At 38.0% G+C, this 26,360-nt stretch overlaps 1 long non-coding RNA gene across 1 annotated transcript in view; it reads left to right on the top strand.

Annotated features, from left to right (window-relative positions):
- Window positions 1–26,360, top strand: part of LOC141350917 (uncharacterized) — a 152,681-nt gene that overhangs the window by 56,471 nt on the left and 69,850 nt on the right. The gene's annotated exons all lie outside the window — the stretch shown is intronic.

The following is a 26,360-nucleotide window of genomic DNA, read 5'->3' as shown; positions in this document are numbered from 1 at the left end:
ATACGATAAATACATGGGTCTGTTTTTACTTGCATAAAATACTGTGGTTTATAAACAATGTGGCTAATTCCCTGTGTGTGTGTGTGTGTGTGTGTGTGTGTGTGTGTGTGTGTGTGTGTGTGTGTGTGTGTGTGTGTGTGTGTGTGTGTGTAGCGAGGGGTGTAATTGGGTGTGTGTGGAGGGGGTGTACGTGTGTGTTTGTGCATTCCTGCGTGCGTAATTTTACAGGTAATGCAATTGACCCCTAGGTGGACATGGATTGACAAATAAGTCATCTGACTGACATTATACTCTCTTCGGTTGTCTGCAAACTTACTTGCCATTGGCAAACATGTTGAAAGGTCAATTGCTATCTAGTCTTTAGTAAACACAGCTCATTTAGTTCCTAAACATACAGTGCTATATACAACCCCAAATCAGAAAAAGATGTGAAACTGTCAAAATTGTGCGTAAAAAAGGAATGGAATAATTTACTAATCTCATAAACTTATATTTTATTCACCAAAGAATATAAATAACATATCAAACGTTGAAAGTGACACATTTTGAAATGTCATGCCAAATATTGGCTCATTTTAGGGGCTGTTTACACTTGGTATTAAGATGTGTTTTCATTGATCGGATCACAAGTGGACGAGAGAGACACATTACGTTTACACCTGGTATTTAAATCCGTCTCTTTTGTCCACTTTCGACCACTTCTGTGCTGAATACTATGAGGGGGTGGTCTGTGAGACGGTGGGCGAGTCTCTCTGCTGTCATTCAAACCCGAGCGGGAGTAATTATGAGTTTATATGGACGCAAGCTAATATTATGTCGGAGTGCACTGCTTGTTTAGCAAGTAAACATGCTGCACAGTGTTTTGTACATGAGTATGTAAGAGCTTTCTTTGAATTTTCAGCGCAATTGATGAAATAGGATCGCGCAACTTTCACACGCTTTCAAAACGAAACTACGGAGATCAGCCGCTTAGTTTTATCAATGAAAGGCTAAAAATAGCGCTGTTCACCGAATGTTCGCGCCAGAAGTCAAAAAAGACGTAAAACTTGTGTTTAATACCTCAGATTAGATAAATGGGCGGAGAGAAGGCGGTCGCGTGTGGCTGTTCGAACGCATTCAACCACATATGCGTTCCGCAACTCCAAAGCGATCCGATCGAAAGTGGTTTCGACCACCTCTGGATGTGGTTGAAAGTGGTCGAAAGTGGACGAGCTCAAAACGTTTTGAACACCGTTTACACCTGGCATTAACGTCGTCAACTTGTGATCCGATCGATGAAAACACATGTTAATGCCAAGTGTAAACAGCCTCTTGGATTCAAAAAAAAGTTGGGACAGGTAGCACTAAGAGGCCAGAAAATTTTAACGTACATATAAGGAACAGCTTAAGGACTAATTTGCTACTTATTAGCTCAATTGGCAACATGATTGGGTATAAAAAAACTGTCAGAGTGGCAGTGTCTCTCAGACACGAAAAATAGTTTTCTGAGTTTCTCAGAGAAAAATTGCAAAGAGATTGAAGTTATCATCATCTACGGAGCATAATATCATCCAAAGATTCAGAGAATCTTGAACAATCTCTGTGCGTAAGGGTCAAGGCTGGAAAACCATACTGGATGCCCGTGATCTTCGGGCCTTTAGACGGCACTGCATCACATACAGGAATGCTACTGTAATGGAAATCATAACATGGGCTCTGGAATACTTCCAGAAAATATTGTCAGTGAACACAATCCACCGTGTCATTCGTTGTTGCCAGCTAAAACTCTATAGGTCAAAAAGGAAGCCATATCTAAACATGATCCAGAAGAACAAGCGTTTTCCCTGGGCAAGGATCATTTAAAATGGACTGTGGCAAAGTGGAAAACTGTTCTGTGGTCAGACGAATCAAAATTTGAAGTTCTTTTTGGAAAACTGGGATGCCATTTTATCCGGACTAAAGAGGACAAGGACAGCCCAAATAGTTATTCACACTCACACACCATGACTACATGTTGAATTCATCAGCATGCTCTGCTATTTAGTGTTGCCATTTTACTGTTAGGTATAGACTTTTGTTCCTGCAACAGGATCAAAGGTTCCTTACAAAGGTTGGTGATTAACAAATGGTACAGTATATAGGTTGTAGGACACACCTGGGAACTTTCAGTGTGAATGAAAGTACAGTTTATGCTACAGAGTTTTGTGGTAAGTTTAATAATTTCTAGAAATGGTTGATGAGTTTTTCTCATATTTTGTCCATCATTACAGGAAATAGTTGATGAGTTGCCTCGTGTGTTTTCTCTGACCAAAGATACATTTGTAGATACAGAGGGAAATTTAACTATTCAGGGACCAGATACTACAACTGTATCTGCCTATAAAATAAAATCATCGCTGGAATTAATTGGAAAAATGTATTACGGTGTCAGGGAAGTCAGAAAGTTTTTCCTGTATGAAGTGCAATTAATTAAAACCACTGTCAGTTAGAAAAGCCAACTTTAGAGAATAATAATTGAAAGTGGTGTGTAAATTTTGGTAACAAACAGGACGAAGACGAAGAAGAAATTGTGAAAATTCTAGTAGGACCATTTGAAGTGTATTCTGAAGAACAGAACCCTGTTTTAGGTTGTAATCTGCAGAAAGTTTGTAATTTTTTATTACATCAGGATGGAGGAAGCGGGACAAGCCCTGAATAAGTTGATCAAGACAGCTCTGCCAATGCACAACAGTATGGTATAAAACGACACTAACACACCTCTCTGTTGGCCATGCTCTACTTTACATCACCATGAGTCACAGCAGCTGACGGCTTCCTCCAAATCATCTTGCAAGGTTGCATGTTGAACCTAAATATTACAGATCAAATGTTATTTTCTCAAATTACTGCATTAACCAACAACAGAAATCCTATGTAGACTGTGCATTTCACTTAATAGTTACTTACCTATGACAAGAAAAGTAAGAATTTGTAGTTATTTATTTGGTAATATGAAATCTAAATTATTTTGATAATGCATTGCATCAAAATTAAATTAACTGTACTGCTGTGAAAGATGCAAAAAAGCAATGGCTTACTACAATAGTCTTCAGATCAGAACATTGTGCATTACCTTATTGAGGTTCTGTCTTAAATCAGGGTCGCCTATATCATCAGGTGATACATGAACTTGAAGGATGTCCCCAGACACAGTGTAGTCCACTACACTTGGGGACAGGAATGCAGGTCTGCCCTACAAAGGCTAAGTTGTATAGTACTTAAGTATTTTTACTTTCGACATAAAAGTACATTTTAAATTTTCAATTTTCCATTATTCGTATTTTATTAGTGTTTTTCTTTGGAAAACATACATTCCGAAACATATTATCATAATTTACTCCACCACATTTCATAATTCCAAGTTTTTGGTTTATATTTAATATTTAAGTACATTAAACATCTGGTAATTTTTTGTACTTTTACTCAAGAAAGTAAAAGTACACAATGTTTATGTAATTATGTATTAAATCAATTTTAATATGCAACATATAATGCATACACGATTCTATGCTTTAGAATGTAGTGAACATTTTTTAGTAAAGAAAAGTAATTTTTTTCCCAAGACAAACACTAAAAGATTTTTTATTTTTATTTTAATTCGTTTATGAACTTATAATTGTTAAATGCAAAATCCTGTTTTTCTGTTCTAGTGAAAGATTTCTGTTCTTTCCAAATGTCCAAAGACTAAGACATTATGCAAAGTCCTACACGATAAGATAAAGGGGGGCTAGTGAATAAGATAAGTAACAAATGATGAACAAGTGGAAAAACTCAGTAAACGGTAGAGTTTCACTGAGAACAAAATAATTTCTTCTATTTGACCAGATGTGCTTCAACTGATATGTTTCTTAGTCATTGATAAATTGAAGTTTTATTTTCTAAGTGACGCTGGAATTAAAGGCGGAGTCAACGATGTTTGAAAAACGCGTTGGAAAAGGAGACGGGCCGACTACCAAAACACACTTATAGCCAATCAAATCAAATCAAATGCCGGTTTGCGTATGTGTGGGGCGGGTCTATCAACAGAAGGTCCAGATTCTATTGGGGTAGGGGCGTGTTTGTTTAGGTGATTTCAAATATCAACATTGGCTTTCAAACATCATGGACTCCGGCTTTAAGATGAGATCTTTGGATCATGGGCGGAGATGGGATGACTGTGTTTTTCAGTATCTTACTATAAATATGTAGCCTGACGTTGTCATACTCAATTCTAGTCAGAATTTGAGTCTGATACCGCTCCATTGAGCTAAAATTATGAGGCGTGTCTCAACCGAAAAATGCCTCTGCACTCAATTGGATAGACATACGACCAATCAGAGCAACGGAGTGTGTGACTTATGTTGAAATGGCGTCTTTAGCAGCCTGACCGAACTGCTAGTAATTTCGCTACAATGATACTAACATCATTGTAATTATACTAAGTCTGAGTTAGCGAAGGTACATCAACACCTACTATGTTTACAACATTTCATTTATATCACAACATTAAGTATTTACTAAGTCATACAGTAAGACTATCTCTTACCATTTGTACGTTAGGTGAACTTCATCCACGACGATAGCTACTAGGGGTGTGACAAGACACTTAATCCACGAGACGAGACGAGACACGAGATTGGGTTCACGAGAACGAGACGAGACGATATTTTTACACTTTTTAAGAAATCCTCGATGATAAAATAAATGAATAAGAAACTGAAATCATGTTCTTTTTAAATGTTTTAACTAATCAAGGACTGGCCCTAACAATTATTTTACTAACTGATAATGAAGTAATTTGTTATTTTTGGGTAATAAAAATAGACCCAAGTGAGCAGTAGCCTTTAAAATTACATAATAACGAAGATGCAATAATAATTGGTTCAAATAAAGTATTAAAACCAAGTAACATTAAACAACATTACATTAACAAACACATTACATTTGTGGTCTATAAATAAAAAGCATTATGTATATATTATAACAAATGCCTGCAGGGGGAGATAGTTGACTCCTGACTCTTCACTTTCACTTTAGACGGAGAGAAACTATGTTTAAATTCATTTGAATATTTAATATTTAAAATACGTCCATTTCTTTACAATAGAAATGAACATGCAGACATTAAATCATGTAAACTTTGTGATGGTTTAATCTGCTGAGACTTCACATCTGACAGTGATCAACAGACAAACACAACACGTCTCAGACTTCATACGAGCTCCCAAACGAACATTATTGGAAACCCAAACAAAAAAGCAAATGCAGTAAAAGACAGAATATAATGCATGCACTGTAAGAGGCTAATTACACCAACCACGCTTTAAACGCTTGGAAACGCAAGGCGTGACGCACTGCCTTTTTTAAAAAAGAGCAGTGCGAGTCGACGCGGCTTTCAATATTGCTAGGCAACCACCTAGTCAGCTGTCTTGTCAATCAAATATTGAAGCGTGCGCTCTTTTGCTGTTAACTGTCATATTAGCAGAAACTTTAAAAAGATGACGCTTGCTCTGACCTTGTTTGAGGGTGAGAGGTGCACACAAACACGCAGGAGAGAGTGAGCGAGTGGAGTCCGGTTCTTCAAAGCAACTGTAAACTTCCCTCACCACAACGTAAGGCCCGCATCTCCCCTCATTCGAGTGGACAATGGAAAGACGCGAATGACGTCGTGCGCTTCTCCGCTCTCGGCGTTCCTTCAAAGGCGCGTGCTGCAGCCGCCGGCAAAAACCGCAAGGCGCTCAGCGCGCATAAACAGCGCGCAAACGCTCCATGCCCATAGAATATCATTTAAAAAAGGCACCTGCAACTGCCATAAAGGCCTTTGGTGCAACTGGCCCCTAAAAGGGTCAAACAGAAAGCTGCATCCTCCGGAGGTCGCATATGCAGGCTGCATACGTCATTAAGGTTTATTTCAGATCATTTACTGAGCATTACATTCGCAAGTCGTGAGCATATTACAACAATTTGCGATTAACTAAATTATTAGTAAACTTTATAATTGTTAGTAGTCTCTAATAAGACAGTCTTTATGAAGTAAATGCAGTTTAAAAATGCGACCTCCGAAGGATGCAGTCTTTTATTTGAGAAACGGCCAGAATTTCAACTACACAAGAAATCTCGCGAGACACACTTAATCTCGCGATACATATTTAATCTCGCGAGATCTCGTCGCACGAGATCTCGTCACACCCCTAATAGCTACCCATTACGTTGGCTTGAAAAATATCGGAGCCTAGCATGTCCCTCCACTTATTCAGCAGTCACGATTCCAGGCTTCCGAAAAGAAGCTGGCAACGACCGCTAATTATATCCATCTCGTCGTGCACGCCGAGTTGCATCGCCGTGATACCCATTTCAGTTGCTTCTTTAACTTTGTCCTCCATAAGGACCAACTTCTGCCGAATCCCATAGGAAGGACGGCGAAAACATAAACAAATGCCTTGATCGTGTTTCTCGGTTCCTCTTTTTAAATCAATGCTCTGTTGATATCTTTTAGAACAGACTCAATGTCAGAATCCACACATCTGAATTCACCAGTGGCAGCCATTTCATTGTAAACAGATTGAACACACGCGCTCTTTGGTGACGTGGTTGATACGTTACTGTTGATCATCCGTCCATCATCGTATAAAGCCCGCCCTCACAATTTGATTCGTCGGCCGGTTTTGGGACTCGCATAGTAGCTCCTCAACGGAAAAACGCCAGACCGATCTTCCCGTTTTTCAAATTGTGGGGGCGGGGCTAAGATCGGCTGGCACCCAGGCTAATAAATATGTGCTCAACCTTGTAAACGGGGCTCTCGGTTTAAACTTCTGGCACCAGGGAGTGAGAGCCTATTCTATAGAATATATTAAATTCAGACAAAGAAAATTCTGTTGACAGTGTGTCTGTGTGATCCTTGACTTTCACTCTTAGTGTGTTATATAGTATATAGTGAGGGAAGAATTTACTGCTCCACTCTGTTGTATGCATGACAGTAATGAGTTTATGCATATGTTCCTGGTATCGGACGCGTGTCCGGTAAACCTCATGGGGAGGGATTTGATGTGTAAAATGAATGCTAGCATTTTATGTAACAACCAAGGCCTGAGTATTTCATGTTGAGATCCCAGAATGTTGTCTATGTCTGTGTCTCTGTTATATGTGTATGAATGGGCCTTTCTGAGTGAAGAGTTGCATGCTGAAGGGAAGATAAGATTGCCACAAGCCAGCAAGGTCATTCCAGCTGAAAACATGCATTGCACAGCTCATGTTGTTGAAATAACAGAGAGAGAGTGGGAAGAGAAATGGTTTTCTGTAAAGACAGAGGGTTTGACTGTAACCCATATATGCTGGAATGACTCATGGTGTGTGGCACTCGTTCAGTTGACAGGAAAGCAGGAACAAATGTTTGATGTTGCAAAAAATACTAGTCAGCCGTGGGAAAAAGCAGGTGAATTCGCAAAGGCCTACAGCGAGGCTGTTGATTGGGAAACATTGGCAGATAGGGTACAGTTCTCAGAGCAGTTATCAGCACACAGAACAAATTGTGTTTTTTTTCTTTCATGGCTGATAGAGAGAGAGTTGTAATACAGAAAGCTGTTTCTGCAGATTTCAACTCACAAAACAGTTTGTCAGTACACATGACGTGTGCTAGTATTGATTTACCGCAAAAAGTTCTTGACAATGTACCTGATTACCTGTGGGCTAAAGACAAGTATGATGTGGGTTTGATTAAAGGGTGTGAACGAGTAACTATCACCCCAAAGAGTGATTATAAACAATGTAAACCCCAATATCCTCTAAAAAGGGAGGCGGTTGAGGGGATAAGGCCAGTATTTCAGGCCTTATTGGAAAAAGGGATAATTATTCCCTGCCCACACTCACCTGTGAGAACACCCATTTTTCCTGTACAAAAGGTCAGAGATGCAGGTCAGCCCACAGAGTGGAGGTTTGTTCAAGATCTCCAAGCAGGAAATGCTGCGGTACAAGCAAGGGCACATAACATGCCAAACCCTTACACAATTCTCTCACAGATACCATCTGACAGCCAGTGGTTTTCTGTAGTGGATATTTCAAATGCATTTTCAGTGTTCCTGTCCATCCTGATAGCCAGTTTTGGTTTGCTTTTGTCACGGAGTGACTTCTAGGGCGGAGCTAAAAGTAAGAGAAAAAGTTCCGCCCGGACCGAATTGGACAAACACCCGTTTTACTTCCTGGTTACCCATGGCAACTAAATCAAGCGAAATCAACCACAGGTGTGCGATTGCTGAGTGGGTGGTTCATATGAGGGAAAGGAGTATAAAAGGAGCATTGAAGATGCAGGAAAGAGGTAGATTTCGGGCGAGTTCACTTCCGCCTTGGGCAAAGCAACAACACCAGCCTCTGAAGAGTCCCAGGCCCCGTTGATCCGGCGACTGCTAGGAAGCGGGCGGAAAGAGTGCGAGGCTGGTCCGGATGAAAGGACGGCGTGGTTGTTGTTTGCAAGGAGGCGCGCTGTTGTGTTGTTGTGTTGGGAAGGAACGCTGCGAGGAGGCAACGGGCTGAAATACGAGTGTGGGGAAACACAGACTGAAACCGGTGTGGATTCGTTCTGCGAATGAAAGGAGAAGAGAAGAAAGATTCTAAAGAGGGGTGAGAAAAGCAACATTGGAGAAAGTTGATACATGCCAAATGTGTGTGCTTCATTGAAAGTCTGGGCGAAGTAAACGTTGTTGTGGTACATCCTGTGGGTCACATAAGGAGAGAGGAATGGAAAGGAAGAACAATTAAGGACACAGAGATTGTGAGTACCAAGTAAAAGACATCTTTTTGACGGATATAAATCACAGTATTGGAGTGTTACCTGCTGTTAGCGGCCCCACCGTGTATGTTGGGACAAGTGGGCGAGCCGAAGTCTTGGAGACCGAGCTGGCGTTGTGTGGCGGAGCTATCACGACTGGGTAGGACATCACTCGGGTCAGCGAACTCAAGTCTCCCTCAGGGCAGATCCAACCAGGTGAAGAGTACGGACCTTATTCACTGAAGTGTGTGTCATGCAGTGTGTGAGTCTGTTTTGACGCGAGTGCACATGAAGCCTTTGCAGTGTTGTGCCGTGTCTCTTGTTGTCTGTACTCGCCCAGCCTAAGAGGGTCTCTGTGGAAACGAGCGGGAGCTACCGAGATGGTGGACACCAACTTTCCAACTGCCCGATACAACCCCAGCCCAGAGGAAGTGGACTGCATATGTCAAGTGAGGTACTGGGAGAACATTGTGGGAGGAATCATAACGTCAGAGGACATGTTGAGAGTACTGTATGAAAACTGATTGCTGTGTGTGCCTTATGTGTGGCGGTGCGTGTTGAGCTGCTCACCCCACCATCTAGATCTTCGCCTGTCCACAGGAGGAAGGGAAGAGGATGTGTTAGTCCAGGAGGACAGACGTACGGTAGCTGCTCCACTTGAATTCAGTCACCGAGGTGCCATCGGCCACGTTGGCCCTACAAGCCACAGCGGGACGCTGGTAAAAGCTCTCTCTCTTCTCGCCCTTGAACGAAGCGCAGAGGTGACGTATGGTTTTTGTTCCTACTGTTGTCAATACCTACTCACATATCGAGCTAAAGCTATACCCACCTTGTGAAACTCGTAAGCCCAGAAAAGACCCTGTGAAAGTGTGACACTTACCTTGTATCGAGCTAAAGCTATACCCACCCTGTGAAACTCGTAAGCCCAGAGAAATACCCTGTGAAAGTGTGACACTTACTTTGTATCGAGCTAAAGCTATACCCACCCTGTAAAAACTCGTAAGCCCAGAGAAAGACCCTGTGAAAGTGTGATACTTACCTACCCGTTGAGTCTAGGTCAAACCTACCTTGTGTGCCTTGTAATCCGGGATGAAGAGTCTGTAAGGACAATCACGAGCCATCTATCAAGCTGAGTCTCAGCTACCTCACTTCTGTTCCTTACTTGCACTCACAGGAACTATTGGAGCAAAGGAGCCGGGCCCGAGAGGAAACGTTGTCATCAGATCCAGGTAGTTGGTCTCTGCTTTCCTTCATGCTCATTGTGTGTTTTAATCTGCCTTCAGGAGAAAAGAAGGGTGCCACGGGAACAACAGCAACGCAGGAGGTGGACTTTGAGACAAAGGAGCTCCATCCTGTCCTTTCCCTGCAGACCCTTACCTGTGTCGGCTGGATCTCCCTTCTCTCCACTCTCTGGACCCCCATCCTGGATCAACGTTTTAAAAAAGATACCCCAACCTACCCTTAACTCAAACCCTAACCATTTTTAAACCCTCAAATTAGTGTGAAATAATAGTTTGAGGAGTATTTCTTAAAAAGCCCCAACCCAATCCTAAACCTAAATCTAACATGCACACTAATCCTAATCCTGTAATCTGATTGGTTAATGAAAATGTTGATCCAGGACCGACAATGGTGTTGATCCAGGATCACATCCTACTTGGTAAAATCACGTTCACCGTATTATACACCTCTGGAAAGAAGGAAGTGCAACACAGAATATTCAGCAGAAACCAGAGAGAGAGAGAGTGAGTTAGTGAGTGAGTGAGTGAGTGAGAGAGAGAGAGAGAGAGAGAGAGAGACTTTTATCACAGGTTCATAATGTAAATGGATGAAAAACATCTACACTGCTGTAATTCTATTAAGCCTAAACAATATATTACATAAATAAGGAAACACTTTTCTCAGGTCCTCTGCCTGTTCCTGACTTTCAGACTCTTGAGTGCTGCGCTCTGTCTCCTGACATCTGGCCTCACTTTCCCTCTGTGATGAAGGCACTGTACTCAGCCCTGTATAAAGAAATGGAGGTTAAAGCAACATGTGTGTAATTTTTCAACCTTCATAATATATTTCCAAGACCCTTGTGATGGTACATTGAGTTGCACTAGGTTGAATGACACGTACCAAGATACCTGACGGCATCTGTATCGCTTGTACTGGCACTACGGAACTTCGGGGTGCGGGTAGTGACAACACAAAAAGAACTACAAAATTTGACTGCTTTACGGCATACCTCACTTCTGCCCCACCCCATTTCATCAAGTTCGGACGTGAGAGCTAACTAGCTTTTGTTTGTGCTGTCATGCGTGCGTATGTTGTTATCATGGCCGAAGCAGCAACAAAACCCAAGAAGGCAAATGCTTTGTCGGAGGAGTGTAGGAAGAGAGTGACAAAATTAAAGGCAAGGATACGAGGATAAACATTGGTACAGTGTTTGCTCACTGGCGTGAGCTAATGGAGGCGAAGCGCTGACCGACCTGCTGACTTGGCCGTCATGCTGTTGGACTAGTAAGTCATTTGTTGTCTGCCTATTGTTACGGAAGCTATCTGCTCCTCCATTTCTCTTCATGAATCCAGTAATGCTAGTAGAGGAGCGTATTATTATTATTATGTCTAAAAGGTGTGTACAAGTTGAGGGCTACATTCTTGCAAGTAAATAATACATTATTAGATGGACAAATTCATCTTTTAGGCTAACTAGCCTGATGACTGCAGGCTGATAGTCATGTTTGTTTATTTATTTTTCTGGTGAAAGTGTCGTGCCTCAGGCTATAATGCAAATCAAATTTTCAACTTTGCAGATTCATCTAGCTTGTTGGAATAATATTGACGATATATGGCTATTACCTACCACACAAACATTGATTTACAACACAAAAATTGAATTGGCATATCCATTCTGTAAGTCTACTATAATAACGCTGGCTTGTAAACATGAGCTACGTGATCTTTTGTCTTTGAAAAAATTAAACCCATGAAAATGATATTGTATAGTGTTTATATATTGTATAATAATATTATATATGAAATGATATGACATGCTGAAATATATGCAGAGTTCGTGGGTTTCGCACGTGTATCCCCTGGTGTAACCATGACAGATTTTACGACAGTAGTAGAAGACAATACTGTTTCCCAACTGTAGGGGGACCCCAAGAGCTAGACTTACATGCTATTTAGGGCTGCCTAACAATTAGTCACGACTAATCGTTTGCAGAATACATTTTTTGTTCACATCATATATGTGGGTGTACTGTGTATAATAATTATGTATAAATAAATACAAACACATGGATGTATAATTTAAAGAAAAAATATATTTATATAATATTTATAATTATATTTATATATAATATTAATTATATATGAATATAAAAATGTATATACACATGTAAATATTTCTTAAATATATACATGCATGTGTGTGTTTGTATCTATACATCATTATTACACAGTACACCCACATATATGTTTCTGCAAACAATTAGTCGCAACTAATCGTTAGGCAGCCCTAACTGCTATAAAGAGAAATATTTTTATAATATTATTATAAAAACCATAATTCCATTTTTAAGTGTTTTTCCTTTAAAAGAAATTTAAAAGGCAGCCTTTAACGATTAATGGTGAAGCAAAACTGAATGAGATGAGCTAGGTTTGAGAGTTGCCTCTTCCAATCAGTACAAATGACTTAATTGTGCTACTAAGCTCAGTCTACACCTCTTAATGACTTGTATGTGGATGAATCAAGACATCCAATCCAAATACAGTTTACAGGTTGCTTACAGTGATCCATTTGAGTCTGACAATAAAATGAAATAAAAAACTGGTGCTTAAATTCTGTCAGGTTGGCTTTTGTTAAGCTTTGGTCACACTACAGGACTAGTTCACCTGAAAACAAAAAAATCCTGATAATTTACTTACCACACTGCCATTCAAGACATCAATGTCTTTCCTAAGTGGAAGAGAAATTAAGTTTTTTGAGGAAAACATTTCACAGATTCAAATGGTTACCACCGTTTTTCAAGTACAAATCGGTGCAGTGTTTGAAGTGCTTTAACTTTGATCTGCACGATCCCAGCTGAGGATGAGCGGAACGATTGGTCATTTTATAAAATAAAAAATATATACTTTTTATACACCTGTTTGGATTAAGCACAAGCCGGAATACTGGAATCACACATTACATTAGGTTAAAGTTCGTTGATTGCTCCAGGACCAACTCCAGATTCTGAGCCAGTGCCTTGGTCAAGGGCACTGACTGGATAATTAATCTAAATGTGCCCATTTCTGATGGTGCAGGAAACCCACACAAACACAGGAGAACATGTAAACTCCACACAAAAAGGACGAGGGGCCTCATTGACAAAACTGTGAGTAGGATCCTTACTGAAAGTCTACATCTGCATAAAAGCTGAAAATGGCATATGCCAACAAATATTAAGACTTATCAAACAAAACAATGTTCCATTTAGATCACCTGCAAGTGCGTACATGAATCATCCTCTGATCCCACCCTGCAAGCCCATTCTCAAGTTTGTTTTTTTATAGATCACTTTGCGTATGCACGTTTTAGCCCCGTTTTGTGGATACGCAATTGGGTGGACTGGGGTTTAAACCAAGTTACCATATAGAAAATATAAACAAGTGCTTTAACCTACTTCTTTGACGTAATAGACTTTCTTGCAGCCTCTCATTTTCACTCCCTTGACTGATGAGCTCACATTCACTTGTGGAAGGTTACAATGAACTGGCATGTTATGGACAAAAGAAGGGAAAATATATATATCACTAACTGGAAACAAAGTACTTAACATTAATTACCCATATCTGAATTTTGGTATGAGCAAAATTAGAACAGATAAATTTTTTTATAAATGATTGATAAACGCATTGCTGTGAGAAAATAACTGTTGACTGTGCCTACAACCTGTTGCAAAACATTTCAAATTCTCACACCCACTTCTCCTTCTCGAATCCACAGGACTTTCACAGTCAATATCGAAGATTTCGTCAGGTTCCTCCTGGAGAAAAAAAGTATGTTATGTGTGATATGATATATAATACATCAAGCCAGTGGTAGTTAAGTATTTAACACCGTTAATCTAAAAAAGGATATGTTATTTATGTAAAGCAGCAAAATAAGCAACAAAAATATTTTTACTTCTAATAAATTGTATGTTGCTCATATCTGTACTGTCATATAAACTGTTTACTTGTACAGGTTTGCTTATTAATGTCATTTATATAGAGACAAGTGGCTGAACTAATCGAGGCAACTTCTTTTCCACCTCACAAAAAACTGCTTGAGACATTTGGTTTCATTAGTCTTTTGCATCTCTTGACTGTACTCAAAGTGGTACTGACTGTACTGGCCCATAAACAATGCAAATTGCGGTCATTTCTTCTTTAAGTTGTGCTTCAGACTAGTCAGATGTAAAGGAGATCTTCCCAATTAGGCCATCCTGTGCAACATTTGCTCTTGAATCTCCCCTTGGAATGTTGATACTGACGAAAAATTCAAGCACACAACATCTCTTGTAGTGTTTGCAGGCTTTGTTTTTTTCTGACAAAACGTGAGTGTTAGCAGTCCTTTGATGAACTGATGGAAAGGGAACCTGAAAGCAATGAAAACACTGACACTTGTGCATTACAAGAGAGCAATAAGTTTTCATTAATTTTGAATGCAAATTGTAGAATGCATAAAGCTCATGAGATCATGAGACATCTGACATGTTGAATGCTATGAGAAGAAGGCATGGGGACGAAATAGAAGAATTTATGGAGAAATGAAACCAAAATATAACTTTCTAAATAAGGGGTGTTTAAGTGTTTAGGGATTACATGATTTTTGTTTTTATTGTGATTTTACCTAACACATAAAATACATAACAACGTGTCGCTGCAGAAGAAACTTTTTTACTCCAGCCTGCTTCATTACATGACCTCTGGTCCTATTGTTGCAATGGTGAGGGGCGATTTCAAGCTACAATGGAAACATTGTTCACAGTATGCAAAGATTGCATGGAAAGTTTACAAAGTGTGCAATATATAAACTCTGCACACTACCATGGTTACTGTGTAGGGTGCTTGACCTTTCCCTTTCCAGTGTGATGCATTTAAAGAAATATTAACCATGATTTCTATATTTTCTCAACTTTTTTGTACTAGCACTGCAAAATGTCAAGGGTTTGATCTCAGGGAACACACATACTGATAAAATGCACACTTTAAATGTACAATGAAAGCGCTTTGCTTGCAAAAAGCATACATGTACATATCACCTCTGCAAGTCATTCGCTCGGAAGGTTGGTCTAGCTATACCTTATCCCACTTGACTCCGCCAGGGGCCATGACTGCGACAAAAGCCCGTGCAGATTGCCGTCTATATAACTAAATATCTGTAAAAAAAAAAAGTTGAAGTACACTCTGTGTTAAATTAGGCATTTCTTTATTTAAAGAATAAAACATTCACATAATTAGACATTATTACACTGATGGTTGTTAGATTTTTAATATTTTTTAACATCAGCTTCGAACTATTATTACAGGCTTAAGAAACTATTAAAAAAAGATTTTGGGTGGAGGAGTTGGTGAAACTATGGCAGGCAGCTATACAGCGAATCTTACTTTTTCATTTGTGCATTTCAAATCCGTTAAATCTTTAGTTTACCGGCTATTTTAGCTGCAATAAAACAAATCAAGTAAAGTCGCATGCCACGGGAGCACATTCATCACAAAATCATAGTTGTTGATTTTCCTAAATATTATTATTGATGTTAATTCGACTTTGCATCAAAGTTTTTAATGTTTTCTTTGAGGCAGCTGCATGCCATATTCTTTATAAACACTCAAAAGAAACTGCTCCACTTGATTATTGCTTGTATAAGGTCAACAAATTTTCCACATTAAAACTTATCAAAGCTAAAATCTAAAACAATCATAATATATATTAATATATCATATAATATATATTTTTATGTTATATTTAAGGTAAACAGACAGGCGCGGATCCAGAAATGCGTCCATTAAGCGTTATCCGCATTGTAAACGCGCTGCTTGCGTATCCAGTGTCCAAGCACATAAACGCGTGAACTAATAAACAACAATTTGTTTTTATATATTTTAAGTGTAATGCCAAGCCAGGTGACTTGCACGACCCACCTTATTCTGCAACGCATTTATTGAGAACCCCTAATATAAATTATCCTTTAATGCATTGGAGCAGTTTATGCATTATACTTTTGGACATGAAGTTGCGAGTTTTGCATGGGTTTCATATAAAATAAAATATACCAGGTTTATATTTAGTTGTTTGCAATTTGAAATATTTTACCAGATATTCCTAATAAATGTAACTTGAACTATTTCTGAAATGTTTCTTTAATAAATAACACCGCTCTCTCATAACGCAGCGAAGTACCTATTACATAAAGTGAACAATTGATTGTCGAACAATCGATATCAACCTATTCAGCACCATCGCCATGGACAGCACCTGGTAACGTCGCACGTAAGAAAGTATACCTTAAGAAACCCGCTAAGGTACAGTTCGGGAAACACGCCTAGAAAAGGTAAACCTGTAGTTAAGGTTTAACTTAAGAGTCTTCGTAGCGCGCTAAGAGACAACGTTATTGGGAAACGCAGCCCTGGTTTGAAAATAACAAATGGGAGTATTTGTGGTGTTAATATCATTACAAAATAAATTAGTGTGTGTTTGTTTTTGAGTCAATAAATTGTGTTTTACTGTCTGTTATTTTATTAAAGTTATGAACAAAGTGTTCACTTTAACTTATCTGATTCAGCACTTTTTTCCCTTATTTGTCACATATTTTTTCACACCGTGATTGTATCTCATCATTGTTTGCATTAAAATAAAACTTCTGAAGACTTCTTTTACTGAAGCTTTTAATTTATGACTATTACTATGGTTTTATTACCTGGGGTGGTTATGGATTTCTTATGTTATTGCTATGTTTCCTCCAGCAGATGACACCAGAGACCCTCCAATGTATTTTGTGTTTTTGACAGCGTTGGATTTAATTGCAGTGTAAGTAACATAAAATGCTTATTTTACACTAAAACAATTGTAGTAGGATAGTTAAGTAACCTCTTTAATTTAGGCCACATTATTTTTTTAGTAGCCCAACTAAGGTTAAACACCCTCTGATGATGACTATAGTCTTGCATAATTAGTTCACTCCAAAATGGGCTGCACAGTATTGTCACTGCTTCTTGACTTCTCAGTGTAAGGATCATCATGAAATTAATATTTAGAAGTGGGTTAACCACATGCAATCTAATAAAGAAGTGCATAATTAGTTCACTCCATATACACAAAAAGATGATTCATTGAATTTACTAATTTTTTAAGGTAAGTGGTTGCAGTGAATTTATTTAAGCTACATTTAAACAAAAGTTTTTATTTAATATATATATATATATATATATATATATATATATATATATATATATATATATATATATATATATATATATATATATTAGTTTTTTTTTATGTAGCTTAAAGTACCATAAAATCATCAAATAAATGCATAAATTGAGTGTTCACGTGAAGATAAAGTAGCCATATTACATTTACTTAAAAACGTATCATTCCAAAAATATATATTTAAAAAAATCTGCCTATGACATAATTACAAATATATTGTATGATAGGAAATATCTCTCCCTCCCCAGAAGACAGTCAGTGGAATTGGATTGACAAAGTAATCAAATTAGTGTTAGTAAACACAGCTCATTTAGTTCCTGAACATACAATTAAGCAATATCGCTCGAGTAGGAGTGTGATATAGCTCTATATCAGTGTTTCTCAAACTTTTTCAGCCCAAGGACCACTTTATCTTCCAATTTTTTTCTGAGGACCACCTAACAGAATCCCACTACCCCAAAAAACAACAAAACGGAATGATAAGCTAAGTTTAAGTTTAATATGCAACTGTTTCAAGTCAAAAACTATTTTTTTTAAACAAATGCAATGCTATGTTCAGAAATTATTATAAAAAAAATTTTGAAAAATACCATTTAGCACAAGTTAATAATAATTTTTAAAAAGTCCACGAATTAGGAAAAAATATATATATTATAAAATCACCTGTTCCACAATTATTGGCACCCCTAACAATTCCTATGAATAATAATAATAAAAAAGTTTTAAATATATTTTTCTGTAGTTGCTAAAGTTGGTCAGGGTAATAGTTTTAATTAGTAATTCATGACTTCCTGTTTCCTTGGAGTATAAATATGACGTGACAAAGAGGTCTAATTCTCTTACCCATTTGTCATCATGGCAAAGACAATAGAACACACCATTCAAGTAGGGCAGATGTGTGTCGACCTTCATAAGTCAGGCAACAGCTACAAGAAAATAGCCACTCACCTTAACTTGCCCGTATTTACAGTCAGAGGAATCATTAAGAAGTTTAAAACAACTGGAACAGTGACAAACAATGCTGGAAGAGGTCCCATGTTTATCTTGCCATAACGCACAGTGAGGAGTATGGTTAGAGAAGTAAAACATTTTCCTAAGCTTACTGTCACAGAATTGCATCAAAGAGTGGCATCAGGGGTCACAACGTCTCCATAACAATTATCAGAACCCCTATACATGCCAACACGCTGTTTGGGAGGCATGCACGGAAAAAGCCTTTTCTCACAAACGTAAACATCTGGAGTTTGCTAAGCGGTACTGGAACTTCAACTGGGATCATGTGCTTTGGTCAGATGAGACTAAGATTGAGCTTTTTGACAACAAACACTCTAAGTGGGTCTGGCGTAAAACAAAAGATGAGTATGCCGAAAAGCACCCCATGCCCACCGTGATGGTGGAGGATCTGTGATGCTGTGAAACCTTGTTAGGGTCCATGGCATTATGAATGCTTTGAACTACCAGGACATTTTAAATAAAAACCCGAGGGCCTCTGCCAGAAAGCTGAAGATGGGTCGTCATCTCAGTCCCCAGACCTCAACCCAATCGAAAACCTGTGGGGCGAGCTAAAGAAGAGATGACCCAGGACACTGGACAATCTAGAAAGATTGTGCAAAGAAGAATGGTCATAGATCCCTCTCTCTGTGTTCTCCAATCTTGTGAAATGTTATAGGAGATTAAATGCTGTCGTGTTGGCAAAAGGGGGTTGTACAAAGTAGTAATATCAGGGGGGCCAATAATTGTGGAACGCATGATTTCAAGTTTTTTTTTCTAAACTTGTAAATTCTTTACCACCAAAGTAATGTACTTAAATCAAAGGTTGGATTTATGTCTTTTTTTGTATTTGGGTTCTATGTTGTTTAAATAAAAAGGAGAATTTTTAGAAGTCCACGACCACATATTAAACAGGGGTGCCAATAATTGTGGAGGGCACTGTATATACATATATATACAGTAAACCTATATATATATAGGTTTAGGTTTTACATAATTTGATACATTGTTCATATTCTGTGACTTATAAATGTCGGCAAATGCAGAGAGATAAATATATATTTATATTAGACATATTAAGGTGTTATAATACTTTCATATATTTAATACATCAAAATGGCATGACAAATTACTGACAAATGTTTAATTAGATTTTCATCACACTTCCACTTAAAAATATTACTAAAACAATAATAAATAAATAAATAAATTGCACTGCCTTATTCAAATTCTAGAAGTGCATTTGCTTAGCCAATCAGAAAAGCATTAACAGCTCTTAACGGCAACGAATGGCACTTAGTCTCTATTACTTAAAGATTAATTTACTCTAAACAGGTTTTTAAAACTCATAATAAATCCTTATTTGCTTATTTGATTCATTCAGTTTTTTTACTGAGCAGTACTGGTGTACTTACTAGTGAACGGCTAGCTTTGAAAATGTGTTAGCTAGCGAAACATCTGTAATTAACTCGATCCTTACTTGTCACCATGCAAAGGTTTTTAAAACCTCTTAGAAAACCCAAGGCAAGGACTGATAACGTAGGAGTTACCTCTTCGCAAAGCATGTGTGATGCTGTACTTGTGCCAAACGAAGCACAGTTAGACAGTTCTCCAAGCACCACTGAACATGTAGCTAGTGCTGTCTGCACAGAACAATAGATGGTGTTAGCCATGAGCTGAATGATACGGTTCTAACACAGCCAGTGTTAAACTCTTCCCCAAAACGCATGTTTGGTAGCACAATCAGAGCTTTTAATTCTAGCTGGTATCATTCAAGACCTTGGTTGGAATATTCTGTAAAGCTGGATGCATACTTTTGTTTCCCCTGTCACAAATTTGGAACTGGAAATGACAAAGATCTTGTTTTCACTCACCGTGGATACACAAACTGGAAGTCAGCACTGGAGAAAGATAAGGGGCTTCAAAAGCATGCATCCTGCCATGGGCACATACATGCTGAGACCATATGCGCAGATATGAGCGTAGAAAGGCCAGCGGTGAAACCATAACCTGTCTGTTAGGACAGTCCCATGTGGAGAAAAAAGTCTATTTTCTTAAATCTCTAGCTGAAGTTGTGTGCTTTCTTTCTGTCAATGAACTTGCATTTCATGCAAGTACTGAAAGCTCTCATTCTGAATCTGAGAGTGGAGAATATAGCACTGGCCTCTTCCTTAAACTTTTTGAGTATACGATGAATGACACAAAACTGGCAGAAATTGCAAGTAGTATACCTCACAATGCCAAATACACTTCTAACCACGTGCAAAATGAAATAATTGATATTTTAGCACAGTGTGTGCTGAATGAGGTTAAAGGAATATATGAAAGTGCAGACACACCAGAATTTTGCATAAAAAGTGATGGAACTCGAGATAAATGTAATGGGGAAAACCTGTCCCTGGTGATAAGGTTTGTGTGGAACTCAGTTCCAGAAGAGCATCTAATTGGACTTTAAGCAGTTAGATGCTGAGTACATTACTTCACAAATTCAAGATCATCAGTCAATGCTATGATGGTGCTTCTGTAATGAGTGGTATCAGGGATGGGGTGCAAGCACTGCTTCAAAAGAAACTTGGTAGAGAAATACATACATTGTTACAACCACCAACTTCACTTAGCTGTATGCATGCAATTCAAGCAGAACCTTGTGCTCGAACATTTTCTGATTTATCTTCAGCACTCCACTCACTTTTCCATCGCCATTATGTTGTTCAAAACTATGATGTCCCTTGCCTTAAAAGGCTGTTGGAAAGTAAGTGGACAAGCCACTATGATGTGACAAAGTGTTTTGTGGACAATAAGGAGAATGTTTTCAGAATGTTTAAGTTTCAATTACTGTATAAATAAAGGATTTCTTTCTTAGATTTTCAGATTTTTTTGTTTTTTTGCAGCAGCCACTATGAAAACCAGGACCACAATGGAACAATGTTGAGTGGCAAACAAAATGGCTGGTTTTCATAGCTGCTGCTGCGAAAATGTCAGTAATAGAGTAAAAATTATGATAATATGCTTTGGAATCTATGTTTTACAAATAAAAACACTGAAAAATACAAATACTTGAAGAAATACTTTTAAGTAAAGTAAAACCTCTGCTTTATAGTGACCCTAGCAATTGTCAACCCACCTGTGGTCAGTGGACGTTGGCATTGACGATCCATTTATTTCTACTTTCTGTGTTTTTTTTTTGGCAGTCTGTAAAACGGTCATAATTTTTTTTCCTCTCCATGGACTTCTAAGCTCCACCCATTTGCTCTGCATTGAGAAGCCTCTCTGCTGTGGTATAGAGCTCAGATTGAGCAAAACCAGAGAGGAGAGAAGACCGGAGGAAAATTAAACTTTATAGTAGTGGATGTAATTGAGTAAAAAGTTTAAAATAACCTTTAATATACATCAAGTTACACATAACAAGAAGATATTGAGTGGATTCTGCTTTTATTTTTTTTTAGTGTTGGATGTGGTGGTGAGTTCATTTAATGTAAATATAAATGTTTAAATGAGGAAACGACAGCAGTTGTTGTAAAAGCAGATGTTTGTTATGTTATTTATATGTGCAGTAGTCTAGCTCAGTGATTACCAACCGAGGGTAGGCTACTCAGTATGGAGGACCACAAGAGTCATGCAAAATGTAATAAAGAACTTCAATATTTAATAACTACCTGGACAATAAAAATAGCAATTAATAGATTTGTTTAAAAATTAATTAATTAATCTATAAATAAATAGACAACGTTACAAAAAAAATCACTATGTAACATTTTATTAGGCAATAAAAAGTGAAACTACAAAAACAACGTAGAAATGAAACATTAATCCATTAATAAATAGCTAAAATCAATATAACAATTTACAAAAACAACTTAAAACACACACAATAAGTTCATCATTTTAAATTGCATTTATAAATTCTTAATGAAATAATGGAATTTCAAAATGTATTTCAAAAAGCGGTTAAAAAAGAGAAATAAACAACTGGATTTATAAATTGAACCACAAATACAGGTTTAAACTAGGCATTCAAAAGGGCATTTCTGTTTAACATTTCTGTTTTCATTTCCCGATGGTTCGCCTTATTCTTTTCGCTATTCGATTTGCTTTTCATTCCAGCCTCTCCACCTAGCTTTTCCGTGACTCTTTGGGTCCTTGCAAATGGTCAAATGAGAAATGCAAATTAGCTATGGCCAGGTGGATGTAACAAGCTCGCTGATTGGCTCTGATTGTACGTCATGCGCAGATTTATAGATCTTGGATGAGGACCCAAAGAGTCACGGAAAAGCCAAAAAGAGAGGCCAAAATGAAAAGCAAATCGAACAGCGAAAAGAATACGGAGAACCATCAAGGAAATGAAAACAGAAATGTTAAACGGAAACGCCCTTTTAAATGCCTAATTTAAACCTGTATTTGTAGTTCAATTTATAAATCCAGTTATTTATTTCTCTTTATAAATCGCTTTTAAAATACATTTTAAAATTCCATTATTTAATTAAGAATTTGTAAATGTAATTTAAAATGAGGAACTTATTGAGTGTTTTATGTTGTTTTTGTAAATTGTTATATTACTTTGAACTATTTATAAATGGATTAATATTTCATTTCTACGTTATTTTTATAATCTCACTTTTTATTGCCTAATAAAATGTTACATAGTGATTTTTTGTAACTTTGTCTATTTATTTATAGATTAATTAATGAATTTTAAAACAAATCTATTAATTGCTATTTTTATTGTCCAGGTAGTTATTAAATATTGAAGTTCTTTATTACATTTTGCATGACTCTTGTGGTCCTCCATAACTCAGGGGGTAGGCTACGCGAAAAGATTTAGATTTTGCTTTGATCTAATTTCATTTTAATAAAAATGTCTCTCGATTGTCCAGTTATTGACCTAAGATCGATTTTTGTGAGGAAAGCATTGTAAAAATGATTACTTTAAATTTCTTTAAACTACTTTAAATTGTGAGTAAATGCGCTGCATGCGCCAAAACACAATAGCGATGTCAAACTCAAGAACGATCTGACTATTTTCAATGAACCTGAATCGTTTCTAAATACAAAAAGTTTATTAACTATAAATAATGTTCAAATAATGACATTCATTCCCACTGCCATAGCATTTTGCTTCTCTTTATATTTGGAACAGAATAATTTCAGTTATTTGCACACTTAATTATCAGTAACTTAAATTGAGATTTTAGAAAATTTAGGGCCAGATTTACTAAGAAGGACATGAGATCTCAAATCCAAACAAGCGCCTATTGGGGGTGGAAAATCTGCATGTGATTTCCTACAAAGGCGCAAATAAAATAACACACGCCCAGCCAACATTGCATGGTGGGGCCTATGTGGGCCCTATATGGGTTTGTCCATGGGTTCCACTATAGCTCCACCTAGCCCACATGAATTTGATATAGAGGGTTTGCACACCGTCGGCAGGAGGACTGCAGTTACGCTCACTGAGTTGCAAAAGACAGAGCGGCAGCATTTGAATACAGTGTGACATCGGTGAAAACACGGTGGAAACGCGTCGAAATGGGAAAAAGCTGTTGTGTGTTAGACTGTACTAACAGATTAACAAGATTTCAGAGCTATCGTTTTACACACTGCCAAAAAACACAGAAAGGAAAAGTAAATAGATTGTTCATTCCAACGTCCACAGACCATATGGGACCCACATATATTGTCAGGACTCTGCCTTGAAGTCTTGTTATATTTGTATTATGTCATGGTGGCAGAGTTCTGGCAGTCCCTGGCCTTGTGTGGAGGTTCATGCCTAGTTTTTGTGTTTGGCATGTGCCTCTGTTGTCTTGTCTCTTGTCCCCGCCCCCTTGTTCTCCTGCTTATTGTTAATTATTACTTATTCCCATCACCTGTTCCCCGCTCGTTATCTTGTTTGGTTTATTCTATTTAATGTCAGTGTTTCTTTAGTTCTGTGCAGGATCATTGTGCTGTGTTCTGTTGCCGTGTTTCGTGTCCGTATCTAGTCAAGATATCAAGTCTTAGTGTTATTTGTCAAGTTCATGTCTTCATGTTGTGTACCCCCTCGTGGGTTTTTGTTTTTGTGAGTTTAAAATAAAAGTGTTTTCTGTTTCTTCCCCGACACCGTCTGCTCTTGGGTTCATTTGTCCTCCAAACCCTCACATATATTGCACATGTGAAGCCCATGCCCACATGTAACCCATGCTGCCCAGATAGGACCCACGTGGGGCCTACATATCAATGTTGGCTGGGAATAATGATATAAGCACATTTCCATAATGACCATTAAAACCTAAGAGCAGCGCAGAAGAGTAGGGTTGCAAATAAGTGACCTCGGCAGGACATCGCAATGAAAATGCAAACTGCGGAGTGTGAAATTCCAGCTAACAAAGTAAAAGTATTATACACTAAAAAGAACGGAGGATGAAAGGTGAAGGGTTAAAAGAATTTTTGAAACACCTGATTTGACTTCCCCTCGTGACTCCTCATCTTTTCTCCAGCAAATTAAACATAACATGGCTTGGCAAACTATAAATACAGTATTGTTCAAAATAATAGCAGTACAATGTGACTAACCAGAATAATCAAGGTTTTTAGTATATTTTTATTGCTACGTGGCAAACAAGTTACCAGTAGGTTCAGTAGATTCTCAGAAAACAAACAAGACCCAGCATTCATGATATGCACGCTCTTAAGGCTGTGCAATTGGGCAATTAGTTGAATTAGTTGAAAGGGGTGTGTTAAAAAAAATAGCAGTGTGGCATTCAATCACTGAGGTCATCTATTTTGTGAAGAAACAGGTGTGAATCAGGTGGCCCCTATTTAAGGATGAAGCCAACACTTGTTGAACATGCATTTGAAAGCTGAGGAAAATGGGTCGTTCAAGACATTGTTCAGAAGAACAGCGTACTTTGATTAAAAAGTTGATTGGAGAGGGGAAAACCTATAAAGAGGTGCAAAAAATGATAGGCTGTTCAGCTAAAATGATCTCCAATGCCTTAAAATGGAGAGCAAAACCAGAGAGACGTGGAAGAAAACGGAAGACAACCATCAAAATGGATAGAAGAATAACCAGAATGGCAAAGGCTCAGCCAATGATCACCTTCAGGATGATCAAAGACAGTCTGGAGTTACCTGTAAGTACTGTGACAGTTAGAAGACGTCTGTGTGAAGCTAATCTATTTTCAAGAATCCCCCGCAAAGTCCCTCTGTTAAAAAAAGGCATGTGCAGAAGAGGTTACAATTTGCCAAAGAACACATCAACTGGCCTAAAGAGAAATGGAGGAACATTTTGTGGACTGATGAATTTTTCTTTTTGGGTCCAAGGGCCACAGGCAGTTTGTGAGACGACCCCCAAACTCTGAATTCAAGCCACAGTACACAGTGAAGACAGTGAAGCATGGAGGTGCAAGCATCATGATATGGGCATGTTTCTCCTACTATGGTGTTGGGCCTATTTATCGCATATCAGGGATCATGGATCAGTTTGCATATGTTAAAATACTTGAAGAGGTCATGTTGCCCTATGCTGAAGAGGACATGCCCTTGAAATGGTTGTTTCAACAAGACAATGACCCAAAACACACTAGTAAACGGGCAAAGTCTTGGTTCCAAACAAACAAAATTAATGTTATGGAGTGGCCAGCCCAATCTCCTGACCTTAATCCAATTGAGAACTTGTGGGGTGATATCAAAAATGCTGTTTCTGAAGCAAAACCAAGAAATGTGAATGAATTGTGGAATGTTGTTAAAGAATCATGGAGTGGAATAACAGCTGAGAGGTGCCACAAGTTGGTTGACTCCATGCCACACAGATGTCAAGCAGTTTTAAAAAACTGTGGTCATACAACTAAATATTAGTATAGTGATTCACAGGATTGCTAAATCCCAGAAAAAAAATGTTTGTACAAAATAGTTTTGAGTTTGTACAGTCAAAGGTAGACACTGCTATTTTTTTGAACACACCCCTTTCAACTAATTGCCCAATTGCACAGCCTTAAGAGCGTGCATATCATGAATGCTGGGTCTCGTTTGTTTTCTGAGAATCTACTGAACCTACTGGTAACTTGTATGCCACGTAGCAATAAAAAATATACTAAAAACCTTGATTATTCTGGTTAGTCACATTGTACTGCTATTATTTTGAACAATACTGTATATATAACTTTTTTTAAAGTATATTCCTCTGGCAAA

Source organism: Misgurnus anguillicaudatus, chromosome 19, assembly GCF_027580225.2.
Source record: "Misgurnus anguillicaudatus chromosome 19, ASM2758022v2, whole genome shotgun sequence".
Taxonomy (NCBI): Eukaryota; Metazoa; Chordata; class Actinopteri; order Cypriniformes; family Cobitidae; genus Misgurnus; species Misgurnus anguillicaudatus.
The sequence above is the reverse complement of the archived record's forward strand: the minus strand, read 5'-3'. Positions and strand labels throughout refer to the sequence as shown.